Source organism: Anas platyrhynchos, chromosome 1 (assembly GCF_047663525.1).
Source record: "Anas platyrhynchos isolate ZD024472 breed Pekin duck chromosome 1, IASCAAS_PekinDuck_T2T, whole genome shotgun sequence".
Lineage (NCBI taxonomy): Eukaryota > Metazoa > Chordata > Aves > Anseriformes > Anatidae > Anas > Anas platyrhynchos.
Window position 1 is genome coordinate 7,650,857 of NC_092587.1, and position 8,164 is coordinate 7,659,020.

At 44.9% G+C, this 8,164-nt stretch overlaps 1 protein-coding gene and 1 long non-coding RNA gene across 3 annotated transcripts in view; one reads left to right on the forward strand and one right to left on the reverse strand.

The window, feature by feature from the left end:
* FAM107B (family with sequence similarity 107 member B) overlaps window positions 1-266 on the reverse strand; it is a 54,770-nt gene extending 54,504 nt beyond the window's left edge. Inside the window, exon 1 of one of the 2 annotated variants that reach the window (XM_027460374.3) lies at window positions 121-266. The gene's annotated coding sequence lies outside the window, so the exon portion shown is untranslated. The remainder of the gene's footprint in view (window positions 1-120) is intronic. The other variant, XM_072024838.1, reaches the window with a different exon arrangement.
* Window positions 267-300: 34 nt separating this feature from the next.
* LOC113843985 (uncharacterized) lies at window positions 301-1,829 on the forward strand. Its single transcript, XR_003498046.3, has 2 exons — window positions 301-888; window positions 987-1,829. It is a non-coding gene; the product is annotated as an uncharacterized lncRNA (long non-coding RNA).
* Window positions 1,830-8,164: the final 6,335 nt, after the last annotated feature.

Genomic DNA, 8,164 nt, shown 5'->3' on the forward strand with positions numbered 1-8,164 from the left:
CCTGAGGGGGCTCTCCCCCGATCCCCGCCGCCCGGGCTGTCCCGCCCCGCCATCGCCGCGCCTTTGTGTGCGGGAGATCCCCGGCCACAAAAAAATACCAAAATAAAAAATAAAACCTACCTCGGCGGGGACTGCTATCCCCGAGCCGCCGGGAAGAGGCACCGGCAAGAGGAGAGAGGGACACCCGGAGGGCAGGAGGAGGGACAGGGAGCCGGAGGGAAGGCGGCAGCTGCCCGCTCCGAGCCGGCCCGGCCTCGCCTGAGGGGAGCCGCGGGGCCGGGGGCGGGCCGGGGGCGGACCCGGCGCTGAGTCAGCGCCCAGGCGGCTCCTCCGGCCCCGAGCACGGAGCCGCCTTTGTTGTCGGGCTCCCTCAGGGCGAGGGGGAGACGAGGGGGAAAGCCCGAAAGAGTGAGGGGGTCAAAGGGGGTGGCCCCCCAAGCCGGCAGGAGGCTGCCCCTGGTCCCCCGCGCTGAGGGGGGGAGAGGGGACGGGCCGCTATGGGCAGCGGTCGCGGTGGTTTTGGGGCACGTGCTGAGGTGGTGAGGTCCCTCAGTGGCTTCCTTCACCTGCAGGAGTGACTCTTTTTCCCTCAGGAGTCTCCAACTGCTTTTTTTCACTTCCCCGTCTTCATTTCTTCTTCCTCTCCCTTGTCCCAAACCCCTAAAACTCAACCTTGTCCCCTATGGATATTCCCACTAAATCAGAATCAAGAACCCCAGTCTGTGCATGAACCCATGCAAGCACAATTCACTGGCAGAAGAAAGGCCAGGCAATCACAGCAGTTAGTCTGAAATGGTGAGACGTGCCTCAAAATCTGTTTCATAGCAAGTAATAAACGATGCAGGCATGACAGAATCTGGACCGTAACATAGCGTGCGGAGGCTTTGGGTATGGACCAGAAAATGACCCTTGGGGATGAAATGTATGTTTATATATTGGTGTGCATGCTTGGATTGAATCAATTTCTTTTGTATATTTATCACCAGGATTATTCTGAGTTTCTTCGGAGCAGATGACTCGCATCACGGCGAAGTGACAGAAGCGTCTTGAATCGCCCCAGGGATGGAAAACTTCTGGGCCCATCAGACTGGAGCTCGAGGAGCATTCAGCATAGTTTGGGCTCTGGAGACTCCTCCAAAACCCCCAGCCCCAAGAAGTCCTTGTAGGAAGGATGTTGGTGCTCAGCAGGTGGTGCTATTTCCACTGACTCTGTCCTAAATAATCCACTGCCCCAGCTTGTCCTGGGGAGTTAGTGGGTACGGAGAAATACATTTTCTGTGAGGGAAAGCTGAAATCGTGAGTGCTGGTGTGTATTAAAAGTCTGCTCAGGTCTTTGTGTGTGGCTGTTCTTTCACTAGGAAGAAAAAAAGGCAGCTGCAAAGTGCCTGTGTGAAACGTAGCAAATGGATGACAACCAGAGTGTGGGTGGCCACTATCAGTTCTGGTTCAATCTAAGTCTGCTGCCAAGTGCCAACGTAGGCAATCAGAACTATGCTGTGGACAAATTAGATGTTACAAAATCCACTACACTCCTCAAAAAGTCACTAGCAGCTCCACAAGTTGGGACACCCATTGGTGGTGTCCACGTTCACCCTTTCAGCCCTGATTATGACTTGCCTCATGCCCCAGGTGACTGAAGATAGCTGTGAGATACATTTGTTCCTGTATGTGGAGCCCATCGATACTACACAGAGAAAAACCTCGTAAAAATTGATTATTTTTTATTAAATGCAGTAAAATAATGTGCCTAGAAGGGTGAGGGAGTATAAATATTGAATAGTTCCCTGTTCTGTGAACAACCCTCTGTTTGAAGCAAGCAGGGAAGGAAATGGTGTATGAGCAGAGACGTGCAACCAGCAAAGGAAGAAAATGAACTGCAAAGCCAGCTGGAATGCTGGATTTCCCTATCTTTTACATTCTTGACCTTACAGACCTCTCCGTATCATTCTGCATGTAAGCATTAACCATTCATATCATAAAGGCGCTTTGTAGTCCTGATCCAGTTTTATCGCCACTGCTTTAGACACTGCACAGGCAGTTGTCCCTGCTCTGAAATCTGACACTTTACATTAGTGTTTCCCAACCCTTTCTGGGCTCAGACAGCTATTTTGCTGCGATATGTACCATCTCCACAACAGATACCTTACATCCGCACCTTTAAATGGAATTTAACACTTTGATGAGGTTACTGAAAACACAACGGTGGTCAAATGATAACTCCGAGTCAAACATCTCACAAGCAAGTTAAGGGGTTGGCCTGTGTCACCTCCTTGCCAGGCTTTGCACAAGAGCTGCTTGGTATCCCAAAGCCTTAGATGGGGAGAAAGCAAGTCAGCCCAGCTCAGCTCCAGCCCATCGCTGAGGATGGGGTTTTGTGAGCAGTCAGTATTCTTTCCCAGCCATGAGCCACTCAAGTTCAAGAGTTCCCCTCGCTTCTTTGGCTCTTGACCACATGAAAATTGCAGTGCATCATAGATATGATAAGGAAATTTGGCCACAACTGCATTTTACTCATGACAAGCCTTCTTCCTCCAGCACTGTGGATACTGAAACTCCAAAAACTGCTTGAGAAAGCCTCAGGGATCTTTCTAGATGAAAAGCACTATATAAATGTAAGCCATTACCATTTTATTTTAGATGAAAAGTGGTGTATTGGAATCCAAACCGTGAATGAATTTGCTGCACTTTAGAACAAGTCTCAGGCAGAATGATGCACTGGAAATACTTAAGATAAATCCCTTTTTCATTAACTTTATAGCCAAAAGTGTATAGCCATTCTATTGTATAAGTGTCATAGGATGTGACTGGTTTGGCCTTTTGGCATCTCATGAATCAAATCTCTATAGTATGTATTTTATTTGCCTGTTGCTCTTTATATTTCTTTTCAGCCAAAGTGCAGAATGAAAAGCAAAATCAACCTTTAACTACTTGAGTTGATCTCTTTGTGGGGTAGAGATGCAGAGATTGAGATTTACTCCATGCCTGAACCATACCTGGCCTTTGAGTGTTACTGTAATATAACCAGAAATAATAATAGTAGCTTTTTCTTCTTTTTGTGGCAGAAACAAAGTGGATTAATGAGTCAGCTGCTGTGGGATTCCCCTTCTTAATTTCAGCTATCTGAAAGCAGACATCTAGTCTAAGCAGGTCAGGCAGGGTGGGGGAGAGATAGGCACCTCCAGAGGGAGACTTGTGGCTCCTTAGGTGTCTGTATTAGATTTGGATTAATTGCTTCTGGAATTGCCTCTGCTAGTTATAAAAGGCAGCAGCCTGACAAGCTTCACCTAGATGCCTTCCTCATAAATTCTTTAACTGTGTGTAATTCCTTTACCCAAAGTGGCAAAATGCTTCCCTGTTTCCTACTTCCATTTATAAACATGAGATGAGTGCTGCTTGTATACCAATATTTTTATTCCAGATAACATGGAGAAGCACTGACTTACACTGTATGTGAAAGTGATTTTCTTTCTTCAATTATATTCACTTTAAATGCCTTTTCTAGATTTTTTTTTTAATTTAATCAAAGTAAATCAGCTGGAATGCAAGCTGCTATAAAGATTTTTCCATACCATAATTCTGCAGAAACGTCAGTTGAGTATCTGAAGAAACATCTGCTGTGCACACAGATGTATAAGTATATATAGGAGCTGAACAATGTGACTTTTCAGTTTGCAGGGTTTTCTTCACACAAAGCCAGGGGCATAAAAGGGATTTCCTCCAAGTTTTCCTGTATGTTAATAATGAAGATCAGGATGCCACCTTTGTTTCCTCCCCTTCTGAAAAGGAAAGGAAATGAAAGGAAATGGTTCTGGATCGAATCACAAAGAGCGGTGGAAAAAAAAAAAAAAAAAAGTAACAGAGTACACTCCACGCTGGCACTCAGAAGTTTAATTATCCAGCATGCTGCATCTTTATGGAAGAAGGAGACAGATAAATCCCATATGTTAATAGTTGGCCCCCTGTGGCTGACCTTTGGCTCAAATATTCCATATTGTGATTAATGTTGCACAGTTGGATCCAAAATATGCTCATTCTCCAGGCTGCAGGAAAAAAAGGGGGATTTCATTTACCTTCCAACAGCAGAATTCTGTTTGATCGCTCTTTTGGAGACTGATTTTATCCCTGCCTATAGCCTGGCCTCCGAAGAGCTCCTCTGCTCTTCCTGAGCTAGGACTCTTAAGATGCACCTTCTCGTACTGTCTCTGCTGGCTGAGCAACCAAAAAAAAAGTCATTTTCCTCCAGTTTCTGATCTAGTGGAACAACAAAAATAACTCCTTGCTGACACAGTTTGAAGTTTGCAGGTAGGAGACACTGAACAACAGGTCCACCTCTAGACAAAATTAAATACTGACCTTTCGAACCTAGAGCTTTCCTAGGAGTAGGTCAGGAAATCATAGGGACACTCGGATGATGGTTTTCTGAGCTCCTTCTGACCTTATCTTGCAATTCTTCTGTGTCCAGAGTCTGTTTGCCTCCTCATGTCATTGTTGAACTTTTGGCCATTCTGTATACCTATATTCTAATTCCAGAAATTCCAATTCTATATTTTAAGGTGCACAGTCTTTCTGTAGACATAATATGCATCCCATATATTACAAATACATGGTTCACAGCACTCCGCTGCACTTTTCTGAGGGAATGAGATCCTCAAACATATGGAAATAGCTGGGCTCAGAGTTGGGACGTAGAACATATAACAGATTCAAACAACATGTCCCCAACATCTGCTACAGGGTTAAAGCCTTGAGGTGATTAATAATACCAGTATTTCTCTCCGTTTGACTTCTCTAGGGTCAGGTCCAACACAAAACACCTTATCTGAAGCTAATTAAAGCCATTGCTAAAATTGCCCTCAGGTGAGTTTAGTCTGAGCCCTTGTTTCTGCTTTCCTCCTAGATGAGATGAAGCAGCAAAGCCTGGTGAAGGCCTGGGAGCTGCTTCTGCTCCCATGAAGATCACAAGGAATTTTGCTTGGATTGGGCCAATAATGACAGACCCAGCTGTCTTCCCAGGGATGACACAGAAAAGTCTATAAAAACACAGCTGTAATAGCTGGAGAGACAGGAAAACGTGACACGGCCTCTGAGAAGGTCTGTCCCTATCTCCAGCTAGGACACATCTGGATTTTTGCACAGGATGGGCGATTTTATTTTTTTTTCCAGGCTGTTTTATTTACCGAAGATGACAGGCTGCTAGCATCCTGTACTCAGGTTGGCCTTACAGCAGTAGGAGGAGACCATCCCTTGTCATTTCCCACTAAAAGCAAATAATAGTGTTTTTTCCTCCATGAAAGGAAAGACAGACAGATATCCTCCACACTCTGAACCACAAAGTCCGTGCAAGTAGCTTTTTTCCTATCTTTCATTTAGTAATGATTGCACACCAAAGATCTTCTATGAACCACATACACGCTTGCAGAGAAACATGTACGTGGATCGAGCCTCTACACTATCGCAGGACCTCAAAGTACTGGTTGAACCTAACCACTCTCAGAAATCAAGCAGAAATCAATCAAAATATAAGCACGTCTATTTTAGAAAGGAGGAGACTGAAGATGTTCATTTCCAAGTTCATTTCCAGATCTGAAAATAAAATTAAAGCGGTGGAGAAAAAAAAAAAAAAATCATGCCTGCTGACATCTGATATTTAAAAGCAGAGACTTCCATCTCCAGGTGTTGAGCACAAGAGCCACAGGATGGCAGATGACTTAGAGACAAGGTAGAGTTGACAGAGGCACCCAAGTCAACCCATTGAGTTTGACCCCCTGCCTGCATTATCTCTGGCACTGCATGCTCCTAGGACTTCTGGGGTCATTCTTCCTGGGGAAGTTGTGCTAAAATGAGTTCAAAGCCTCTCCGATTCTTTCTCGGTGAGTCATTAATCATGGGAACACTTGTCTTGTTCTCTAGACACATGGGAAAAACAAGATGAGACAAAGTAAATGAGTTAGCATCCCAAGGGGAAGCAGAGCCTTGGCCATAACCTGCGCTTCCAACCATGGCTTCAAAGTCAAGTGAGGGTGTACTGTGTACAATCAAGAAGGAAAACATGGGAAATGTTGTATCAGAGCCTCCAATGGTGAACACAATAGATCAATTTCAGCTTAATCAGCTTATGTTCTTAGCTGAGTCTCCAGTCACAAATTCGAATACAAAGAATAATAAAAAGTAATGACAGGAACGTGAGCAATTAACAGAAATAGGTTGCCAACATTTCTCCTGCTTTCCCACTTGAAATAATTCATTATTCTTACTTATTTTTTTCCACCCCCTGTGGTTTAGCAACCAGCTGGTGTTCCTTACAAAGAAATCAGCAGGTTGACTGAGGCTGTGGCTACCCCAAAGTCCTCTGAGGCTTTCTTATTGACTGACCATTTCTTAGATAAGGTTGCCAGTAAATTATAGCTCTGCTTAAGAGCATCTGCCTCAGGGCTGCTCTCCCCTCATTATAAAACCTGATCTAATCCTGCGTGTCTCTTCAATTACTGGAGAGTACAATTCAAGAAGTGGCTTCCCCAGCGAACACAAAATGAGATAAACTATTGATAAACCATTCCTAAGTAGGGTAAACACGAATACCCAAGAGTGAAGCTAAGCATTTCCAGGCCAGTCTCCTTCTGATTTCCATGTGGTTTCCAACCCAATAACACATCACCATGCCTGTTAATGTCGGCTGCTATGTCACCACAAAAAAGTGAGTTAAAAATTGGATGTCCTTACATCTGTCAGCAGAACTGCTTGTAAGTATTTCTGTCCACAAGGTGACGGTTCAGGTGATAACCTTGCAAAATGTTCTGGATAAGCCACTTGCTTTAGACCTTCCGATCTGCCATGCAGAGCCTTGGAAGGTGCTTCATCCCCGTGCCAAGATGCAGGAAGACATTTCATTTGTGAGATCGATGAATGTCATAAGCGAATGGAAAAGGAACAAGCTTATCTTGGTATTTTAGGCAGATGAATTATGTCCGGGAGTGGGGGATGAGTTCAACACGTCCGTGCTGATGGAGATGTGTTAGCCCAGTGTACAGCTCCACACACAAAGCAGCTATCACCTGCTGCAAGTTGCAGCCACCAAAATCACCACCACTACCATCTGTGGCCTTCCACACAGGTAATAACACAGAAGGACAGCTTTGCAGGGCCCTACTGAGCTCCAGTTTTCCTTTTGTGAGCACTCTTTCACTGGAGATAGCGGCAAGCAGCACGTTGTCTTAAACCTAACAAGATATGTTTCAACACCAGTAAATGACTTTTATTTACAGCTTCATATTTTCATCTGGATAACCGGAAAGAAACAGAAGGATTTGTTTCATTTGAAGGGAAGTTTGCATCTAGAAACTGAATTAATGGAAGCAGTGAAGCCAAGCCAAGGTTAGAAGGCAGTTTGACTCCATGTAACATTAATGAATTACTCTAATTGTCCATTACAATCCCAAATTGTGTTTATTGCACAGCGTTATTTTTTTTTTCTAAGGGAAGTTTATTATTCACCGAGCCCTAAATACAGGGTGGATTTTTCCATCTCTGGTGGGAAACGAACATGTTGCCTGATCGCTGCTATCATCTGTGTGTGCTGCTTATTAGATCATTAATTTGTGCTAAGGAGGGCGAGCCAGACTGGGGTGCCAGATGAAAGACAGAGGCGCGTGCTTGTGGGGATGTGTTGTGACTACACACAGACCATCCTTTCTCAACCATAGCCTCCGCTGCCAGCACAAGGAAGAGCTGTCTGTCCTCTCAGAAACCTCTTTTCTGGCATTTCCTTCTGGTTGGTCACAGTCTAACAACATAACAAGGCGGTAAGAGGAGCTGCAGTGTTCAGACTGCAGATCTGCCCAGACCCATCTTTGGCAGAGAACAAACACAGATGCCCGGGGAGTGGAACAAGAGCAGGGCACAGATGAAAGCCCAAAAATCCCACAGCCTCCAGCCGCCTGAGCTGGGTGCAGATCTCTATCAGTCCGGTAACTCTCAACAGGTCTTCTCCCAGAGAAACCGCCCAGCCTCCCCTTAAATTCATGGGAAATGTTAGCAATACCTTTTTAGCTCAGTATAAAAGCTCGCTATTTTTCTCGTGGAAGAGGATACTCTGCTACTACCAGTAGGAAATATGTTTTGTAAATGTTCATCACTAGCATTTAGTAAAATCTTATAGGAAACCGGA